Source organism: Falco punctatus, assembly GCF_963210335.1.
Source record: "Falco punctatus genome assembly, chromosome: 2".
In the NCBI taxonomy this organism is placed as follows: domain Eukaryota; kingdom Metazoa; phylum Chordata; class Aves; order Falconiformes; family Falconidae; genus Falco; species Falco punctatus.
In genome coordinates this window covers 113,459,060-113,481,784 of record NC_137581.1, presented here as the reverse complement: position 1 = coordinate 113,481,784, position 22,725 = coordinate 113,459,060, and the positions used below count along the sequence as shown (strand labels likewise).

The window sequence follows — 22,725 nt, the reverse complement described above, 5'->3', positions numbered from 1 at the left end:
CGTTTTGTAGCACAGATGCTGTTTAAAATATATAGTAGTGACCTCAATAGGGACAAGAACATGACCAAATTCACAATTAGCACAAATGTATCTATCTACCTATGTATGCATCTGGTCAGTAATATTATACATTGGCACATATGCCCCACAGCATCTGTAACATTCCTAATTTGAGGGGTCAGATTGCTCACTGAAGAAGAGTCTTCTAGGTTTAAAAATACATGTTATTTCCTTTTCTAGGTACAGATCTGTCAGAGTAGTGTTTTTGGTTTGGTTGCTTGAGTTTTCCTGGTTAGAAAAGCCTATCAACACTTATTTTCACAGCCAGCTGTTCTCAACAAGACAGACTCCTAAAAAATGGGGTACCTGCATTCCGGATTGATTTGCTTTCTTCTGGGAGATTGTGCCGTGATTGGAACTCCCTTGGCAGAGGATACTTTGTCCCCAGGCTTCACATGGACTATCCTTGCCCTCTGAGTTCCCGTTCCAGTTAGGGACCAATTGTTGAAATGCTTCACAGATCGACATCTTCCTCGTCATGTGCCAGGGGATTTCTGAGGCAGTGCTGAAAAGCCATCTCTCCTGCTCTGTGAGACACCATGCCCTGAGTTGCGTGGGGGCTGTAGCCTGGGTTCATGTGATGAAGAAATCTAAAATGGCCAGGAGACAAAGCAACGTGGTAGCAGGTGGAATTCACGGGAGGAGTATGAGCCGCTGCGCTGGCAGAGGAAGCATATTGAACTTTGCATACTCCAGGGTCCTGAGTAAACTAAACTCCTCACAGAAAAAACGGTAGGAAGACAAGAGAGGCATGATCACCCAAACACAGGGCTTATTGCTGCAGGCAGAGGTTCTGCGGTTTGATCAATATGGGGCAAAAAGACAACGTCTTCACATTGATGAGAGACTGCTCTGCTGGTCTTGAGAGCAAGGACATGGCACAGCAGATGCTCATTTGGTTTTCCTCTCCCTCCCTCAGACCCCAAACAGGGTGCTTTTGTGCATGCTGCCTTGTGGGGGCTGTTGTTTGCCAAGCCAGCACCCAAACCATCCTGGGAGAGCATCACTGGCCTGGAGAGAAATCACCAGGGAGCACGCTGACTGCCCAACAGTGCGGGTGACAGCGGGATCATAGCGGAACCTGTGCCTTGGTCCTGTGAGTTTGGGAGTTGAAGATGGACCATCGCTGTCTTGACAGCAGGCTCGGTTTGGAAGAGGAACGAGGTCAGAAAGTGAGCATTGAAAACGTGATCATGCCGCTGAGCTCAAGGAGAGAGGAGCTGTCCCTTGAACTGCAGCCTGCTGCGTTTATTGGATTGCTTTTTGGAGTAATGGGTAAGATGATGGATTCCTCAGCTCCTGACTGCCCAAGTACGAGGATAAGGACATAATCGACATCTTTGCTGAGCTCATGCAGTAGCTACTTTGTTTATTTCTGGCCTGACATGCAGGTTTGTGCTGGGGTAGGGTTTGTTTTCACAGAGCCAGGTGGCTCCAGCCTATTGTGCCTGCAGTGCCTTTATGGGCAGAGCGAGCCAGGCTCTGAGTCTCAGCTTCCCCGTCTGGTGTGTGGCTTGTCCTGTGCAAGCGTATGTATTTGCTCAGTGAGTGTAAATAACCAGTCCTGAGGAAACGTGTCCATCATCTTTGCAAACAGTATTTGTGTGCTAACATGGTTCCTGTGGAAGGGGTGGTATGACCCACTAAAGATGTCTAAGTGTAACTTGGTTGTCCGTTTGTCACAGGCTGGAGGAGGAGAATCTCGGCTGATTCCTGACTGATTTTAAACTTTGAGAAGGTGAAAAATACATCAAAAGAATGAAACTGAAGCCTGAAAGCCTGCAGAAAAAGCTGGTGCAGTCACACTACTACCAAACTGTGTATTCTTACACAGACACCTGAAGCAGTATTGTAGAGTGTTTCTAGATGCTGGAATAAATACCTAGTGTACACCAAGAGCGTGCCCCGTGTCTGGAGATCCACTCTGCAGTGCACTGTGCTCTTTCATTGGGGTGTCTTTGAAGTGTTTGTCCAGTCAGTGCCTGAATGTGTTTCATTTTTTTTATTGTATCTTAAGGGTAGGTGAAAACAAAGATCCTCACATGTATATATAAGGTGGTTGGATGGGAAATTCTGTTGCAGATGAAGAACAAACCTACGGAGAATATAAAATCAGAAGCCAGCTGTACCGCCCTGAGGGGAGGCAGAAATACTTTGATTGAAAACCTGTTTGGTGGTCACTGCTTGTCCACTACTCAGCCAGATCAGGTGTGTTCAAATACTGAAGTGTGTTGCTTTTTAATGCATCAAGAATTACCAGGAAACCAAAGGTTTTGCTTTATTCCTGCCTGGAGCTACCCGGAAACCGCATAACTGTCTGTCAGTTCATTTGGTAGGGACTTGGGTTGGCTTGTCATGGGCTGCAGGCACCTGGATAGTGCAAGTGGCAGTGACACATGCCACCCTGCAGTCGTTTGGTTCTGTTGAACGAGGAGGAGATGCTCTTGCCTACTGCCATTACTGTGGTAGCTATTGCAGGCTGGAGCCCAGCCTGGCCAGCAAAACCTGCTGGGGCAGAGGGATAAGGACATGGGTGGTGACCCTGCCTCTGTGCTGTGTGCCACACCGTTTACAGAGCCCGGTCTGGCTTGTTTAAACCCAGGGTGGGTATGTGTGCAGGAGCAGCATCCCAGCAGCTGCTGGGGCCCAAGGGAAAAACTAAGATTTTTTTTAGCAGGCAGAGATGTTTTCTTTCTGTGCTTACCAGAGCCTGGACACAACTGAGAAGCAATGCTAGGCTGGGGATGTGCCCCATTGCATTGGTGTGCTTCAGAGTTGTTAGCAGGGCCCGAGAGATCTCGGAATAAGGCGCTCTGTGTGCATTTCCTTGACTATCAGACACACCATCTCTGGTTCCCAGAGACCCCTCTACTCAGCCCAGTGATAAAAGCACTTTTTAACACCAAAGCTGCTGTGTTCCCACGCCTGTTGCTGTCATGAGGGAGGCCAGTCTTAAACAATAGCAGAGGAATAAAGAATAGCCTCGCTAATCGATATCCTGCCTAGACGCTGAGTCAGGTGGCAGCTTGGGCCTCTTTAAAATTCCTGCATTGTTCCTGATTTTTCATTTGACTGGGGTAAATTTTTATCTTTAAAGAAAGAAAACACAGGGGACCAACTGTCTCTGCCTGCTCCAGTGTTCCCTTCCCACCCACCCCCACTCGGTTTTGGTGTCTTTGTCCTGTGGCAGTCTCCAGCAGTGAGGGATATAGATATGATTTGCTAGTTTGGACTCGGAGCGGAGTGTGGTGTGCTGCGGTTAGGACAAGGCAGCAGCGGTCTGAGCAGGGCTCCCTGAGTCACACACATCTGCAAAGGCTCTGGAGAAGGCAGTCTTTCACACCTGCATTTCCACATGGGCTCTCATATTTATGTGCTTGGTCTTAAAATGGTCAGAAGACAAGGCAAAGATGCAGGCACAGGTGCCCAGGAAATTTCTCCATAGATTAATTTTTGGAGCCCCGGCAGGATGCTACGACAGTCTTGTGCAAACAGACATTTGGAAAATTGATGAAAGCAATATTAGCTGAAACAAACTGCAAGATCCTGTAGCTCAGGCTCCTGAATCCACCTCAGCTGCGCTAAGAAATGTTTTCCACAACGACGAAGGGGCCAGGGTGGTTTTCTGTAATCTCTGAATCTCACAGAGCTTGCAGGATCCTGTGTGTGGGTTTCGTTCAGCTCCTGTCATCCCTGAGCATCACCCTGGCCAGGGCTGCTCTCTCCAGCCTGGACCAGGGTGGGCTGTGGCTCTGCCCTTTTCCTTAGCCATGAGCCCTGTGTCAAAGGCTGCGGAGGAGAAAGGTCAGAGATGACCCCCAGGATTTTACTGAAGGCTGGGGGGTCCCTAGGAGATCTTTGTGGCTCTTTAGCACTGCTTGCCTCCTGCTGAAAGGCCTCAGCAGAAGGGGAAAGCGTGGTCCTCACTGTGTGGCTGGGCAGGAACTCTGGGAGCTGGAAAGGGAACTGGTAAGGGTTACATTTGCATGTGTAGATATGAGATAAGAGCTGACCTACCCTTCACCCCAAACTGAACTCCCTGCAGCTCAAACAAGGTAAGGCTTGTGAAAATGCTGGGGGGAAGCCTGCCAGACTGCCTGGGGCTGAGAGCAGACACTGAACGACCATGACCATCTGTGAGGAGCTTGCTACATCCCTGACTAAACTGCTTGAGGACTGGTGGCACATAGGAATCGGGAGCTGAGGGTGCCCATCAGGAGCCAGGGCACTGGGGGAACACAGAGCCCCCCGTGTTGCCCACACTTGTAGGTTACAGCAGCCGTGGCTGCTCAGAGCCACTGAGGAGGTGCTGGCACAAAGGGCCCCCTGATACCCCTCTGTCCCTCCCCACATATACCAGTATGGCTGCCCACCTCTGTGGGACGCTCCTGCTCACTGTTCTCTGGCACCTTTTAGTTCAGGGATTGCATTTTGTCCCTTGTTGGGGGCAGGGGTGTGTTTAAAAAATAATGTAAAAGAGAAGAATCCAAAGCAGGACAAACCCCTGAGGCTCCCAGCGTGGTACTTGGCAGAGGCACCATCCTGTCTTTGGACAAAGCCTTCGTCCTGAGGAGTGGAGGGAGAAATAGGAATTACAGACAATGGAGAAATCATTTCAGATTAAGCTGAAACAGCATCTAACTGTTGCTTTCAGATATCCCCACAGCAACATGCGTTACACGTACTGTCACAGCCTCTTCCCCCTCTGCAAATATAAACAGAGTGATACCCACAGCTAAGTGGGCTTAGGTGGAACTCCTGCACTGGGAACCTTTCTTCTGGGAAAGAAACATCTCCTTTGAATGATATGCCTGGGTCTTTAAGTCTCCTGGGAGCCTCGGATCCGTTTTGCGCAGCAGGGGAAGCGGTGCCTGCCAATGCAAGCATGGCACGGCGTGGGAGGGCTGGCCCGACCCCACCACGCTTGCAGCACTGAACCCTGAGCGCCTGCTCTGCTGTGCTGCCTGCAAGGTGCACGGGTGGGATGTGGTTCGGTATTGAATCTCAAGGAATTGGGAGAGAATCTTCTTGCCCCGGTGTCTTTATGAAGACTAGGAAACAGAAAGCGTGGGTATCTTAGAAGGTGTTTTCCAGCAAGCACACACCAAGAAGAAGCTGCTCTCACTTCTCTGAATGTAAATCCAGGGTGCCAGAGGACTGGCAAGATGCAGCTTGCCTGGTTAAATGCTCAATGCATCTCACACAGGCAGAGCCTCTCTGGAGGTGGACCAAGAATTTCTTTCAGACCTGGGCTTTTGTGGGGAGGCTGCTGGTGAGGAGTTCATTGGCACCAGCTGGGAAAGGGGGCAGCTGCGATGACTACACCTGTCCCATGGGAATATAATGGAGTCCTTTAGCTCATTGCAGTGGTTGGGGAGGTTTGCTCTGTGTTAGGGCCTGTTAGTGGTGCACTGGTGAGTTGGTTGCTCTCCAGAGCAGTGTTGCTTGAGACATTGAGCTTCAGCTGTGGTAGCGTGGGCAGCAGAGGCATCCTTGGTACGTGTGTGAATCCTTGTTATGTAGGTTGTGGAGGAGACTCAGGAGTTTCAGGTTGTTTTGGAACACTCTGATCACTGTGGCTGCTTGGGCTATTTCTGCTGTTGCTATGTGGTGTTAATGGTCACCATGGCAAGGATGGAGCCAGGATGTTTGGGCTCTAACAGCATGTGTTGCCCTGTGATGTGGTTAAGCCTACGGCTTCCTGGCTGCTTGTGTGGTTCCAGCTCAGGAACTGCTGTCGTTGCACAAAAGAAATAAACTTCTTATGTGCTTCTTCAACTGCCCCTCAAACCTTGGTGCAAAAAGGCTTAAGTCCTAATCGAGCTGTTAGTCATAGCAGGTTTCCCAAGCCTTGGGGCTTGCCTGTGCCGGGGGCTAATCTCTGCGGAGTGTAAGCCAGGCGTGCTGCTGGGGGCTCTGCTCTGCTCCAGGCAGCACATGTGAAGGCTTGCCTGGGAAAGCAGGCGCTTCAGGGGGCAGATCTTTCCTTTCTGGGAGGGAACGGTGGAGAGGAACTGAAGCAACCAGGCTACCTCTCCATCAGCGTGTTTGAGCAATGAAAAATCTCTTTGAATGCTCACTAGGGAACCCACCGGGGTTTCATAAGAAAATATTTGTTTTCCGCAGGCTGATGCGGTGACAGCTTCCAGCAGAGATGAGCTGGCTGGCTAGACAGGAGGCTGCGCACCAAAAAGAGAGGGCAAAAGGTGCTGCCTGCCAAAGCAGCAGCTGGGAGAAGGCGACTGGACTGCACAGCGTCAGCGCACACATGGTCGGTGGGGAAGCGCGAGCCCAGCTTCAATCCTTGTCAATGGCACCTCGTTGACTTTTAACGCTTCCTTATCGTGTCTGCCCTCACCTCGTAGCAGCGCTGATAAAATGCCATCGCTGGTGTAATCTCCTGAGCAGCTCTGCGGAAAACCTTGCAGAGCATGGGAGGCTGGATCGCCTGCAGCCAGCAGCCAGCGTGGGACTGCGGTCCAGAGCAAGGTAACAAAGAAATGGCCCTAACCTGAGACAAGGCGAGGGCACGATAATCTCCTAGGCTTATGGAGCACCAGGTGTGCCGGTACGACTCGCGTGGCAGCACGTGAATTTTGTGTTAGAATAGGGGTTTGCAGAAGTTGGGACAGCTGTTACTTTTCAGTACCTAGCGGAGTTGGAAATGTAAGCCATCTGACGTGATTGTAGCATGTTAGTACCCAGGGCTATAAACAACAGAGTGTGATAATGGGAAGGAATGCCCGGGGGGGTGTGGGGTGTGTGTGTTGTCTTTCTTTTTTTCCCAGAAATAACTTAATTCTCTCTCTTGGGGTATTAAGCACCTAAGTAGTTCTTCTACAAATCTTAATCATCGCTAAAAGAGGATATTATTTTTCAACATGTAACTGCTACCTGTAGGCCTACAGCAATTTTTAAAGCTCTTTTTAATTTTTTTTTTTTTTTTTACAGGTGAGCAACTTAAAGTGGTACACTTGGGAGAGCCCTCTTTATGGTTTTGAATTAAGGACCCCTTACTATAAAACGATAAGCAACGACTGAGCAGGTATGTCACTTTTGGAACCTGTAACTGGTGCCAAACTGCTGTACAGTATCTTGCCACTACAGGAGATCAATAAAAACTCGCAAGGAACTGTCTGGAAAGAAGAATTTTCCTTCTGAGTGAGAAATTTGGATGTTTAAGATTGCTTTTTCCCCTCTTTCTTTTAATTTTTTTTTTTTCAAATGGATCTTAGACTTAGTGTCCCTCTTCCTGAATTGGAGAGAAAAGTCATGACGCTAAAATTCCTTGCTGGAGGAAAAGCTTCTGAAGATTTTATCGAAGACCTTACGATCAAGATCCTCCACTTTTTTTGTGGCTGGAGGTTTGATTTCAGCTTCATGGGTCCAACTATTTTAAATGATAAAAGGTGAAACAACGGACTTCTTTAGAGGAAGTAATTGTCATTAACAACAGAAACTTCCAGTGAAATCAATGAAAAGTTTCAATTTGACTTGCTGTTTTCCTCTTCCACCTTATTCAGAAAATAGGCTTATGAAGCTCTCAGCATAATTTTTAGTTCTTTGGCTACAGCTGTACTCTGTGCAATGTTATCCATTGGATGTTACTATCCTGTATCTCTTATATAGCACTTGTAACCATCCCTGTAATCACTTCCACATGCTGCGAACTTGCAGAATGGAACAAACTCCTTCTGCATTCCTGTATTCACATGGTCTTTGCCAAGTTCTTCATCTCCAATACTTGCTTGGATACCTTGAAGTTTATTTTCAATATCATAATCCAAAGGTTGTTATCACAGGAATATCTAGTAGTGCCCCAATCACCTTTAGAAGTGTTTTATTTTTTCCCCACCAGCTTTGATCTTCCCTGCGCTTTTGAACTGTTCTTCCCCTCTGCTCTTTCTCTCTTGTTTCTGTCCAACATCTTGTACTACCACCTCTTTGTTCCAGCATCTTCCCATTTCTCCAGTCTTCCATCATCCCCTACCAACATCTGGAACTCTATGTGTGGGAAGTCTGGGCCTTTTCCCAGGACCACCTCTCTTCATCACCCCCAGCACTTCCACTGTTCTCCCTGACAGTGACATCCATATTACTGCACATTTTGCTGTGTCCAAGCTCTGTCTTGCATATGGACCTGTCAAATCTCACCAGTCTTTCCTGTAAAACCTGACTTTTTGCCTGCACTGTGTGAAAAGGTCGGCTGTCCTCAGTTACACAGTACTGCTTGCAGTCCCCAGCCTCCTGCCTCCCAGGTGCTGCTGCTTTACTCTTGTCATCCTTCAGCTTCATATTCCTTCTGTGGCTTCTCCACCAGGTTTCAGCCTCTCCACCTGGACTCTGTCCCCATTTCATGGCTGTCTGCTATCTCCTCACACTTGCCGTTTTCCTGAGTGGTGTTTAACCACTCACTGACTCTTTCTGCAGAGCTTGCTCACCTTTATACCTCTTTGAAGCCTTCAGAAGTTCTTTCCCTGTGTTTCAACTTTTTTTTTTTTTTTTCTTGCTAGGAAATCTTTATGCTAGGCAGGATCAGGAGCACACCACCTTGAAGACACTAAACACCTAGTTCCCCTTGAAATGAACAGATTATCTGCCCACCTAGGAGTTAGGCAGCTGAATATTATTAAGGTATTTGTGTACCAGTATGCCACCTGGCACCCGCTGTTAGCTCTTGAGACCAGTATCTGTGTTCCCTACACTGCTGATGCCACCTCACCTTAGAAGTCTGTGGTATCTGTCAGTAATGTTCCCCCAGTCTGCATTTGGTAGTAGCCTGAGGAACTTCGTATCTAGTCCTTGCTTCAGTCCACCGGGGTCTGTAAGGAAGCTGTCCCTCTGTCTGTCTCTCTGGCAGGACCTGATCTCATACAGGTTTTCAGGGAGGGCATGCCGGATCCAGTGGGCACGACGCAGGGTGGGTGGAGAAGGTAAGTGTTGTGGCCAGTGTCAAAGACCAGAAGGTAAATAACCAGATTTAACATCTTTTCTTGGAGGATGGGAAGTAGCACCTAGCCTCCTCATGCTGAAATCCGCTGTTTGCAGGGGTGGAGGCAGCTATGACATTGAAGTTTGCTCAGTGGATCAGCAGAGCGTATGAAATGAAGTGTACGTATTGTTAGGCTAAGCTGTCAGGGTGGCAAAAAGTGGAATGGTGCTTCCTCATGTCTGACTTATAGTCACACTTTATCTAGCTGTCTCGCTATCATTTTTTGAAATTTTAAAGAACTTCCTTGTCAGATTAAAGTGAATTTCATCCTAAGATGTGCTCCAGCCTGAAGGGCAGAGCCATTTGCCCAAGGCACTTGAGGTCAAATGGAGAGTGTTGAACATTACTTCTTTCTCCCCCCTCCCCAACACTCTAGTAAAATGTCCTGACTAGTGGCCTGCTGGGCCATGTCACCACTAGTCTGGCTTGCTTGCTTTTTTTTTTTTTTTTTTTTTTTTCTTCCCCTGGAGCACTTTTTGACACCTGCCCCCTGCATTATGTACTTAGATCAGGAAAGACAGCAAGGTAGTGTGTCCCGGTTTGAGATGGGTACCCTGCTACAGATAGGTGTGAGATACCCATGCCCTCCTGAAGCCATGCCTTCGGTCAGTGTTTTCCCATGGACATCCTATGTGACGTCCCTTAAGGGTGCTGGTATCTGCTGGTGCCTTTCTGAGGCACCCAGCACCAGCCAGCCCCACTCTTTGTCCAGAGTGGGGCAGTGAGGGGATACGAGCTGCTAGCTGAGGTGCTCCTGCGTCCAGCGCTGAGCAGCTCACGTCTGCTGTGGACCCAGTGTGACAGTTCACTGTGCCAGCAAAAAAGAAAGGAGGAGAAGAAAAAGGGAATAGAGAAAATAAAAAGCGGGACATAGAGATAATGAAAGTGGGGGAGTATTTCTGATATTGTAACTCTACCAGATTTAGATTTCTTTAGCTCCTGCCGTGCTTTGCTAAAAATGAGGCTAGTTAGCAGCAGCAGATGTGAAAGTAACACCTGACAGGGGAATGAGAGAAGCTATGAGAAATCCACGAGTTTAGTAGATTCTCTTGCAACTTTTTTGCGGAGGGCTTAGAAGTAGCAGTTTTCAAACTGTGGCCTCCTGGTTGTTCATGTCGAGTGATTGGGATGCTGTGGATGGTGAGAGAAGGGTGCATGGAAAGGATACTGGTGGTTATTTGGTAACCAGGAGCTTACATGATCAAAGAGTTTAGTAAGCCCTTCCGACCTTGCCTTGCCCTTCCAAAAATATATCATGGCTGCGTGGAAGGTCACCTCCCATCCGGTCTTAGACATTAATCGCCCCCTTCAATATAGGTGGCCGATCAGGTTGCATAGGCTGGGTAAACACTGGGATATATGATAGTACATTTGCTGAGCTACAAGATCTAAAGGTAAGGTCGATATTTGGAATGGCAAGACATTTGTGAGGGGAGGCAGGATTCCTGGTCTCTTCAGCTGCTTGCCCTCAAAATGGAAGGAGAAAGCGTTTCAAATTCCAGAAGTCTTTGCAGGCTCCAGGCTATAAACAGGCTTTTCCCGTACGACGTTGTAAGGATCTAACAGTAATCAGGAGATATCTGCTTTCCCATACACAGGCCTAATACTACTGGGATATGGTTTTGTGAGGGGCGTGAAGCCCGTCAGTCGGGGGGGGGGGGGGGGGGGGGGGCAGGAGTGCCCAGTGCTACTGGTGTGGATCGTCCAAGAAGATGGTATTGAAGACAGAGTCATGGGGTAAAGAAGAAATGAAAGCCCAGTCAAGCTGAAGCTGAGGGAGGCAGAAAGGGGAAGGACTCAAAACCAAAAAGGAAGATGGAAAGAGGAAGAAAATAATTAGACAAAGGTGGGAGAAGTATTGGCAGTGTTTTGTACAATTGAAAAATATACCAACCATTGAATACACTCCATAAATACTGTATTTTTTCAGCTAGTTAGGCTAAGGGCCGCTGTGGGGGCAAGTACACAAATGATGGGTCCCCACGTTCTGCTGCACTCTCCCAACTCAATGAGATCAGAATTTATCCCCTAGATAACTATCCTGAATTCATCTGGGGGGCAGGGGGCTGTGGCTCTAGCGTGGTCAGATCTTCTGTATCAGATCTCTGAGTAACTCCATATTCCCAAATGTAACGTGAAGGAAGATATGACCAAAGGATGTATTTGCTAATTTACTTTGTGGATCACAAGGCAAGTGCTGTATGCAGTAGTCGTGGATGTTCTGTTTATCCCCACCTTTCTTGCAAGCTTGAACTGCAATGGTACTGCAGCTTGGGTCTCTGAAGCCACTCCTGGCACGCAGGCTCTTAAAAATAAAGTTAAAATTCTTCATGGGTCTGTCACCACAGGCCACAGCTGTACCCTGGGGTGCAGAGCATGCAGTGTGTTGATGCTTGGAAGTGCTTGTAAGACACTGCTCAGTATTTCCTGGTCCTAGTTGAGAGACTAAAGCAAAGGTTACTAGATGTTTGATACCCAGTAGCATGTTGCAAGAGCTGGTGTTTCCTGACAGCAATGTCTTCTGTTTCACCCTGTAACCACACCTGTGCTCCCAGTCAGAAACCCCAGACCTGAGCAGGCAGGAGCATGCTAGCTTCCTCCTTGGGCTGACACAGGTGAGCAAACCATTTGGATGATGCAGGAAACCTTCTAGGAAGGTTTCTAGTGAAATTGTCTTGGAGGTAGGTTTTTCTCACGTTAGTCAGCTATGACAGTGGGGCAAAGTGCCTCTCCAGGAAGCATGCATCACTTGGACCCTTTGTTTACACCGAGCAAAGCCATTGGATTTCATACCTTCTCGTACAGTGATCCTACAATAAAACATGAAAGGTCAGATGTTCCTGGAGATGCAGACTACTGGGACTCTGTCGCAGATGGGAAATCTGCACAGTAAGACGCCAGACCCACGAGCCCTTCTCCTGCCTGGAATGGAATAACGCACCTTTTTTTTAATCACGAATCTCATGAGCCAAGGGTGTTGTCTCACATCATTCATTAGCCAGCCAGTGTTGGTGTAATTAGGGGTTAAGCAGCTAATCTTCAAAACTCCCTTGGAAGTCAAGGAATCTGTATATTTGCTTATTTGCAATTTGTGTAATTTGTGTACTGCTCCTGAGGCAACCAGCCATGGGAATGCAGTCCCATATTTGTGTATTTAAAAAACTGAAAAGAAGATGTGAGAAGAGGCTTGTATTTACAACAGTATAAAGAAAAGCTCTGACTGTCTAATCTCCTGTTTCTCCTTCCCTGTTGCATGCTATGCATCTTCCTGGTGCCCAGTCCTGCAAAAACAAAGTCTGCATTTCAGTATGCATTGAGCCTAGCTCCTCTGACACGGTGAGGTTAAGCATGTGTGTAAGCTTGCTTTCATCCCAGCCGGAGAGGAAGACTGCTGCTGCTTTATTAGGCCCCCACTTGTAATAGGTCCTACGGAAACATGTATCAAACAGTAACTTTACCTTAAAGCACTTACAATGAAATTACACGAGGTAGATTGAGCCAGGAATAAATAGTGCTGGTATAGCGCTTTTAGAGATTTTTGTTGTTGCTGTTTCTTGCAACGCAGACATTAGAACCTTACAGGAAATGTGTTGGTCCTCCAAATGGATGGAGACGTGTAATTGTAAGGGGGAATAAGCATCGCAAAGTTGGTCATTTGTGGCTGTATGCTATTGAACTCTCCTATCAATGATCTGGAAGACAGCAAAATAGTCATTGATCAGTAGGAATGACTCAAAAATCAGTAAGCTAGCAAAAAAACCCGTTACTGTAATAGTCGGGATTGCTCAGAAAGATGGGGCCAAGCATAACATTAGCTGCTGTAAGTCACATGTCGAAGAATAAGGAATACAGGCTATGCTTATCGGCTGGCAAGTTTGTCTCGGGAAGCAGTGACAGAGAAGGAGTGGGGGTGGTGCAGCTCACTGGCTGACGACAAAATTCCAGGATGATGCTGTATCTGGGGGAACTCACGCAGCTTTCGGTAAGTGACTTCAAGATGAATAGCTCTAGAAGTTGAGTGCATGTGTCATTTCGCGCTAGCACAGTCACTTCCCATGTACTCTGTTTGGTGCTTTTGTTGGTGGTTCCTGGACGGGAGAGGTTTCAGGGACAATGTCCAAGGGTGCTGGGAGTTGGAAGTGTGCCTTCCAGTGAAAGAGGTCAAAGAGTTGAAGGGGAAAGGGAAAGCTGAAGGCTAACTTTTTTCAGCGTCTCTCTCTATATGTTTACATGAGGAACACACTTTTTATGGCCTAGCAGAGTGAAGGTTAGTAAGATCCAAAAACTGGAATTTGAAACTGGGGGGGCAAAAAATGTCATATGAGAAAAAGCACGGTTTTTTAACATTGTCTGTAATTAACCACTAGAAAAACTCCCCGAGGGTTGTGGGTGCTCCTCCACAGGAGGCTTTTAAATTGTGCCTGGATTCTTGTCAGAAAGTGGACCCTTGCAGAGATGGGAAGGATTTCTTCCAAGTCTTCGGCCTCCAGTTTTTGAAGGTGTGGGTCTAGATGATCACAGCCGCTCTTTCTGGCGTTGCAGTTGGAAGCTGGCTCGCTGTTAGCAGCTGTGGGGCTGAGAGCTGGGGCCTCAGGGCCAGAGCAGGAGGCATCCCCTCTCAACCCGAGGCATCGCTCCTTTTCACCCTGCCCTGTGCACGCAGCCAAACTGCATCACTCTCCTTCTTTAAGTTTCAAATGCTATTGCTCCAGCAAGCAGCATTGCTCCCCCTTCATTTCTGTGTCTCATACAACCGTGTACCCTGTTCCCACTCCGTGACATCGACAGCCACCTCTGCCACTCAAAGACCACTGAGGATGGTGGAGGTGAGCACCAACATTTCAAACGGCAGTTGCCACCACCTGCACCCTGCCACCAGCCCCTCATCCCAGAGCCCTGTTCCACTGCCTGCGGTGGCACCCGTGGGCCTGGCTCTCCGCTCGTGCAGGGTGGGAGAAGTCAGAGTGCCCAGCAGGAGCAACCAGCCACCATCTCCAGTGGGAGAAGAGGGCATGGGCTGGATGTGGGCCTCTCACCTGAACTCAGGAGTGTTTGGTTCACCCTTTTATTGGATTATGCTGCAGTGATATCCCAGAGTAAATGAGGCTTCATTAGTGCCCGCTGAGGTACTCGGTGATAAGAGGTATTGATTGTCACTTATCAGTGTTGCTTTAATTCTGCTCTGGCCAAGCCAAGCCATTCCTTTGCATACTATCATCTATGGCTTTGTCATATATTTCAAACCTTAAGCCTTGAACACTATAAAACAAAACCATAGAATCATTTAGGTTGGAAAAGACCTCTGAGATCATCAAGTCCAGCCATTAACGCAGGACCGCCCTGGACTAAACCATGCCCCTAGGCACCGCATCTGCATGTTTTTTAAACACCTCCAGGGATGGTGATTCCACCACCTCCCTGGGCAGCCTCTTCCAATGCTTGACCACCCTTTCCATAAAGAAATTTTCCTAATACCCAATCTAAACCTCCCCTGGTGTAACTTGAGGCTGTTTCCTCTTGTCATGTCCCTTGTTACCTGGGAGAAGAGACCGACCCCCCCTGCCTACAGCCCCTGTCAGGCAGCTGCAGAGAGCGATAAGGTCCCCCCTGAGCCTGCTCCTCTCCAGGCTGAGCACCCCCAGCTCCCTCAGCCGCTCCTCATCAGCCTTGTGCTCCAGACCCCTCCCCAGCTCCGTTGCCCGTCTCTGGACACGCTCCAGCCCCTCAACGTGCCTCCTGCAGTGAGGGGCCCAAAGCTGAACACAGGATCCCAGGTGCGGCCTCACCAGTGCCCAGCACAGGGGGACGGTCCCTGCCCTGGTCCTGCTGGCCACACTGTTTCTGATACCAGCCAGGATGCTGTTGGCCGCCTTGGCCCCCTGGGCACATGCTGGCTCCTGCCCAGCCGCCAGCCAGCACCCCCAGGCCCTTTCCCACCAGGCAGCTTCCCAGCCCCCTGCCCCAGCCTGCAGCGCTGGTGGGGTGGTTGTGACCCAAGGGCGGGACCCGGCACTGAGCCTTGTTGAACCTCATACAGTTGGCCTTGGCCCATCGGTCCAGCCTGTCCAGATCCCTCTGCAGAGCCTCCTGCCATCAAGGAGATCAGCACTCCCCCCCAGCTTGGTGTCATCTGCAGACTGACTGAGGGTGCACTTGATCCCCTCCTTGTTCAGATCATTGATAAACAGAACTGGCCCCAGCACTGAGCCCTGGGGACACCACTTGTGACCGGCCGCCAGCTGGATGTAACTCCATTCTCCACCACTCTTTGGGCTCTGCTGTCCAGCCAGCTTTTAACCCAGCGTGGAGCACAGCTGTCCAAGCTAAGGGCAGCCAGGTTCTCCAGGAGAATGCTGTGAGCAGCAGTGTCAGAGGCTTTACTAAGGTCCAGGTAGACAGCATCCACAGCCTTTCCCTCAGCCACTAGGCAGGTCCCTATTTTCCTTGTATTAGTATCCTATATTTCTTCTGTGTATATTGGCTATACTTCTGTGGTTTTCCTACGTATAGTATTCTTAGATATTTCTGAGCCAAACAAGATGAGTTCTTTCCTTCCTCTGCAGTAGACGTTTAAATTTTTTTTGTGGAAAAACTATATTGCCATGATGCCAGAGTTTTGCTTCATTTCTTACCTTATTCCCCACAGACTTAAACTTTATTGGAAGCCAAGAGTGTGCATGTGGAAGAGTTGATGGTGCAATATACCATTAGAAACTGCCAAGAACAGTGCTGGAAAGATGAGCACTGATGCAGATGGAGGTTGGGGCGATATTAATAGGCACCAGCAGAGGCTCTAAGCCTTTGTGCACAGCTGGTATGAGCAGGTACTTGCTGTAATCAACTTCCTAGGAAACACAATGGCCACTTGAGAGCCAGCCCTACCCCAATACAGCAGAAGAAAGCCAGGCAGGGCAGCGTGATCCCTGTGGTGCTGGAGGGCTAGCTGGGTGGAGTGTGGTGAGGGGCGGTAAGCGGGCGAGGAGCTGTGGATGTGACTGCTGAGGCCACACGGGTGGGAAGCTTTTCCTCTTGTGACTTCACCTGGATTGCATGCCAACCTCAGCACACAATGTTATCACTGCAAGCCAGCACATGGTCGGGACGGCTGTGCTTGCACAGTCAGGCCCCAGGAGATTTTCTCCAGTCCTTAGAGCTTTTGGCTTTGATGGCTCTTGCCAGAAACATGCCATGACCCCACTGCCTGGGTTGGTATCCAATGGTACCAGGGCTGCCTCTGCTCACGGATGACTTGCGCCACTGCGGTGGATATCTAATTGTGGGGAGTAAAAGTGCAGGGTTTTGTCAGGAACTGAGGCAGGGACTTCTGTTCTACCCCACCCCTCTCTGGTAACTGCTCTTGGCTGTTTCCTTATCTAGGGTTTATTGCTGTGCGAAACAGCTGAGTTAATGACTCAAAAAGAACTCCCAGTCCCTGCTGCAAGAAGACTTTGCTGCCTGGGTAGAAATCCTTCCCGAGAAGCCCGTTCCCCTTACTGTATCAAACACACAGCTGCTGGAACCCCGAGTGCTGTTGGATAAACGCAGTCCTCCGGGGCTCAGACCCAGTCGCTGGCAGTGGTTTCCACAGGTCGGGGATGTGTGGTCTACGTACAACCAAACCAAGTAAACTTTTGTCACGGTTCAATGCCTTCCCTAAAACGGAGAGCTGGGCCTGGATCATCAGAAGCACTTGGCATCTTCACAGATTTCCTTCCATGGCAGTTTTATCTTCTCTCTGAGGGACGCAAGCTAGATTAAATGCTGCCTCTAGAAGTCCCAGCCTGAGCCTGCCCTCTTCCCTGCACTAACAGAAAGCCTACATTATTTATTTTGTTTTGTTGTTCCATGAAGAAGACTTTCATTGCCCCTTGCTTGCCTTTTTGCCCAAGCAAGCCCAGGCATCCTTTCTTGAAAAGAAGAAATCAATACCCTTTCCTTAATTCCTTGGCAGCCTTTGCCTTTCCCAGGACAGATGTTTTCTAGGACATTTCCATGTTTGCCATGCTTTGGCAGATTAGGCAATACATTCACGGAGTATAACATCACTGGACTAGTTTGCAGGAAATGAAGTGGTTCCAGCCTTTGACCTTTTAGTCACCAGCGATTAAAGTCTTTGGCATCAGGGAGACCTGTTAATGCAAGTGTCAATTTCCAGCTAAATTAAAATCTACTTGTAGGAGTCACATGGCTTTCGACAGGCATGACAGTGTATGCAGCAAATAGCATCCCAGAGAATTTGCTGGAGTGTCTGTATTTTCGGGTCTAGTCTGGGTACGTGGTTGGTGGCCGGTTGTTCATAAGTCTTTGTAGGTTCATTGACAGCTCGCCAGGACTGGCATTTGTAGTCCAATAAATGGAGCTGAAACAGTACAGTAACAAGCAGGAGATGCTGTTTACAGTTACAGATGATGTTTACATGTTTGTTACAGCAAACGTGCTGGCACCCTCATGCGGGACAGATACGGGTCTGCTATAGACAGCTCAAGTGCTGATCGTGGTACCCTTTGATACAAATGCACTTAGGTGCTTTGTGGAGCATCGTCTGTATTAAGTTTGAAAGAGGCAGGATCTACGTTCAAGTCATCTGTGAGCTGTCCTTTGGCACATGTGGATGGTGCTCTGCCAGTGTCTTTGTTGCTTTGTGTTCTGCTGAGTGGTTTTTGCTATTCTTGTTCTGCTTTGTGGTAATTCTAGTTTTCTTGCTTGACGTTTGCTTCTCACATGGTCTTGCCTGTGTCCTTCAAACTGCTTCCCTTATATGGGTAGCAAAGATAGGTGCTATCTTCCCAGGAATAAGATGAGACATTGCTCATAGATGGGACCATCTTATCAAATGTATGAGCCAGAATCCTCAGGATGATGCTGTACATCGCCACTCATGACACCACTTTCAGATCATAAATTATTTTTGGGAGCTGGACTAGAGATGAGCAGATTTCAGCCTTTAAAATTACACACTAGCAGCCCACATGTAGATCTAAGATCTCATATGATCAGTACGAGGAGAGAAGACAGTCCTGGCGGGTACCTTTGCCATTCTAGCTGGCAAGCTAGTCATTAAAGTAAGCTGACTTTTGAACCAGAAAACAAAAGCTCTTTTCCTAATTTGCTGAATTAGGGATAATGGCGAACACATAATGGGGAGATTTTGACAGCAGAGGACTGTCATGAAAACTGGAGAATAAACCGGGCAGGACTGCGGTGATACATGTACACACTTTGCCTCTACGTGTACATCCAAGGGTCACGTTAGCCCTATTGAGCACCGTGTGGCCCTGTGAGCTCATATGCAGCTCCTGAACTACCCTGAGCTCAGAGTCCTCTGCGGAGTCACTGCTTCCCGGGACAAAGTTCCCAACAGCAGAGCTACAGCCGATCTCCTCGTGGGCGTGCAAGGCTGCCCTTCCTTGTGCTAAAGCAAACCCTTTCTGTGTTTGCCCAACTCACTGTGCCATCAGGGCTGCTCTAGATCAGCAGTCCCCTCTCGTGATTCATCCCTCTCCTGGACTTGGTGACATTTGCAAAATATTTGATGTTTTCTTCCAGGTTATTCACTAAAAATATTGCGATGCCAAGCAGCTTCCAGGATCGTGCACAAACATGCTATAAACAAAACAGTCCCTTCTAGTTCTCAGTTGTGTTTTGGGACCAGCCTGATAGGTCATTTATAATCTCTTTAATGACTGCTATCTTATATGTATGTCAAGCAAGTTCTTTAATCAAATTGCTGTGTGATAGAAGGGAAACTGCCTTCCAGGATCTTCAGTATATTGTACCAGCTTTGTTACACTTAGCAATGCTACATGCAACTTCCTCAGAGAAAAGTATTAACACACTTTGATGAGGTGAGTTTTCTATAAACTCGTGTTGATTGCCTTTGGTTATATTTCCCTCCTTTTAGTCCGTGTTCCCTGTTAGCCACTTTATTATTTAGTTCAGGTCTGAGATCCTATCACAGGTCTGTAGTTACCTGTGAGTAATTACAGTTATGAGATAATTATAAAATAATTATGCCCTTCCACATAGTCTTTACAAAATGCCAGACTATGGGTTTTCTTCTCCTTCAGGACTTAACCATTGCACCAAGAAGTACAGAAAATCAACATGAATAGTGCAGAGACATGCTATGCAGCTTATTAAAAACAAACAAACAAACAAACACGAAAAAAAAAAGAAGTTTCAGTGCAAGGTATCCAGTCCTGCTGATTTAAAATGCCTGATTGTAGTAGGTGGTATTTAATTCCTCTGAGGAGAAAGAATGGAAATGTCATCAACAATGTCTTCATCATCTACTTTCTTTTTTCCCAGCAGTAGGATAGAAATATTTATTGATTTCATTTTGCTTGTCTGCATTATTATTGAATAATCTAACATTTCCATCTGATAACAGATCAATACCATGATTAGGACTCATTTTGTTCTTAATTTACTTTTTAAAAAAATAGCTTTGTCAGTCTTTTTTCTTCCCTTTCACTTCCATCATAATTTTTTAATAATTCCTGTCTTCTAATTTACATTCAGCTTCTGCCCTCTTACTGTTTGTTATATGTGTTTTACTTACTTAAAGCCACCCCCATTTCCATTTTAAATCTGGTTGTGTTTTTTCAATTACACTATTCTTTCTTTACTGGAGAGTTGTGTATTTTTGATGCCTAGTAAAATTTTTTTTAAGCAGTTCTCAATGATTATTTATATTTTATTATTTAAATCCTTTCTTTTTGTTGATTTAGCCCAGAATGCTAATTGGAGCTGGGAAACAAGATTTTTAAAGCATCATGTCTTTCAAACCATTGCATCACCACTTTGGATCTTCTGCTTTCATATAACTGCAGTTAACTGGGAATCAGTCAGTGTGCTACCAGCCTCTCATTTCTACCATCACTTTACCCATCAGGATGAGGTGAAATGCAGGTTTTGTTCATTTTTTTTTTTTTTAGATTTGCAAAATGAGGAAGCTGTTTAGAACATTTTAAAAGCCTCAAGGCCATTTTTGAGTTAGCAACATCAGCGTGTGTTAAACTAAGCAATAACTTATGTTTATTTTTTTCTTTGGTTAGCGCTCAGATAACCAGTGCTCCTATATTCCAGGGTTGTCTGGTTATCTGTTGCAGCCCCAAATCATCAATCTAGTTACTAGACCACCGAGTCACAAACACTGAATATTGTTAAGCAGGAAATTACGATTCACAATCACAAACAAGCGAGCAGGTAATACTTTTTCTTTTTACCCCACTTCTGCCCGCTCAGCCTTTCTCAGGGCTCTAGCCATTGATTTTAACATTCAGTCGTACCAACCATCCCAGCATCTTTTTCAGTGTCTTAGAGCTGTAGTTCCCTGGGCAGGCAGAGCCTTGGTGAATATAAAGTGGAAGGGGATGCCACAACTGCGTGCAGCTAAGAAGGATGTATTAGAATGGACTTGACTTCTATATTGTGCTTCTGTAAAGGATGGCAGACGTTGGAAAGGAAGAGCCAGGGCTGCAGCTGAATACGCCCAGCACCGGTCAGCGGAGCTGGTCTGCAGCAGAGGGGTCAGAAACCCACCAAAGCTGCTGCACCCTGGGCCAAAGCAGGGCGGCCGGCAGCAATGTTAGAGTTCGTGCCCTCCCTTCAGAGCTTCAGGGACTGGGGAGACACAGGCCACTGAAATACATGCCTGTGTTTTGCTGAGGATCTATGTGCAGGAATAGCTGCGTTCATTATTACAGTCTTTATCAATCAGCGGGGCCTGGTAGCGCAGGGCCTGGGGAAGGGGGATGGACTGCTGCTGTGCCAAGGTGGGACTGGCCACAGAAAAGCTGCCAAAAGTTTTTCCAGGTCTGACACAGGACAGGCCCCCCCGCAAGAGTCTTAATGCTTCTCTTACAAGGATCTTGATAATGCTTTAAACCATATTGCTCTTACGAATAACATATTCACTGAGCAGTCACAGGACTTCAAGAGGTTGAAGTATGCTGAAAGTGATGAAGAAAAAAACCACCCAATAGGTGTCTCCAAATGGGAAGCCCTTCAGCCCTATCACCTGTATGCTCTGGCAGGTCTGTACCTAGATAATCCCTGCCTCCCTTCACTCGGCTGTTTATTACTTGAGGCTAGGTTGTCCCAGAGAGTGCTGAAGACCTTTGGATGGATGATTTATCTATGGACAGGTTATCTTCTTGATCAGGAAAAGAGAACCACTTGCTCAACAGCTTCCAAGTTCAATAACCTCCTTTTCTTCTTAATAAATTGCTGAGGCATGAGAGGCTTCCGTTCCTTGCTGGCATCTTTTACACTGTGCCCAAAGAAACAATCGTATCAGGCTCAGGAAGGCAAATGACTGAAAGGGCAGGGAAACAGGAACTGTCCCCACGGATGTCCTCCCCAGAGAGGCTGGGAACATGCTCTGCTGTGGGAAATGGGAAGCTGAGGTCAGCCAAAGTACAGGGCAGGTATGCACATCTCTCAGGACTGGAGGAACAGATAACAGCCTGCTTTGCCATCCCCACCGCTCCCCTGTCCTGCTTGTGGACTCTCCCGGGCCACCTCCACACCTCGTACGCACAGCGCACCTCTGCCACATCATTCCACGGTGTGGAAATCACAGCAGGGAGATAAAGGTGGAGAGTGGGTGGTGACAAGGCTCCTGAGAGCCCTGAGCCCACCACTCAGCACGGCAGGCCTCGGTGGCATTAGAAGAGCCCAGAAGAAGGGGGAAAGGAGGCTGGAAGGCAACAAACCTCATGGACAGTGAGGCAACACGGGACATTTCCAGACATACCCACTCACTCCGATCTTTCAGAAGCTTTGTCCTTTCCAGCTCCTTGTGCCTGAGGATGTTAAGAGATTGTACAAGAAGTCTTGATAAAACAAACATTGAGACATCCCCTCAAGAGGCTGGGGGATATTATTAGCCCCTCTTTTACTGGCAGGCCTGGAGCAATTAATTATTACCAGAAGTATTATCAGGTGCTTGTCACTGCTTTCCCTGGATCCACTTTACATAGTCCAGATTTGCTGTAAGCAACATGTTCCCTAGCTGGTCCGATACCTTGCAACTCCTGATAGCAGTTAATCCGTTTCTCTGAGGAGGATCTCAGTAGTGGTGGAAGGGCCATAGTCTAGACTATATGCAGAGAGAAACTGGAGTCTATGGACCACCTCAGTACGCAGCGTGCCTTTATTCTCAGATCTTCTCAGTGATGTCCTCCAGCTGATGTGCTCCATCTCCATGTCCGACCAGGTGGTAGGTTCTAGGCAGGGGGCAGAGAAAGTGGCAGGTAAGAGGAGGGTAAATGGGGACCGAGGAAAGGCATTTTGTGTATGATGGCTCCATGATGGATGTGCTACACCTTGCCTGCAAGCTCTGGGCCCTTCCCTGGTGCACCTCTTCAGAAATAGCATCTGCACTGGCATGAGAACTTACAATTTCTAACCAAGACACTGTTGCAAAGGTCTGTATTTCTAGAAATAGTTTGGTCAAGTTTTAAGTGAAATCATGCCGATCCATGAAATCACATGTCTAAAAGACTGTTCTTGTCTTCTTAGCCCTGGCTGTGCTAATAGCTGTACCTGGCTGTACCATAGCACCTACCTTTGACACGTAAGAGTTCACCTCCTTTGCCTTACACATTCTTTGTAAGCTCGATGCAGTTTTTATTATTAACCATGCTGTTATTAAAGGGAGAATCATG

The 22,725-nt window shown here is 47.6% G+C and overlaps 1 protein-coding gene across 2 annotated transcripts in view; it reads left to right on the top strand.

Moving 5' to 3' along the window:
- The first annotated feature begins 21 nt into the window (after window positions 1–21).
- Window positions 22–22,725, top strand: part of GJA8 (gap junction protein alpha 8) — a 40,951-nt gene continuing 18,247 nt past the window's right edge. The window contains exons 1-3 of one of the 2 annotated variants that reach the window (XR_013925976.1): window positions 22–6,549; window positions 7,012–7,105; window positions 10,651–21,748. The gene's annotated coding sequence lies outside the window, so the exon portion shown is untranslated. Of the gene's footprint in view, window positions 6,550–7,011; window positions 7,106–10,650; window positions 21,749–22,725 lie in introns of those variants that run through there. The other variant, XM_080375198.1, reaches the window with a different exon arrangement.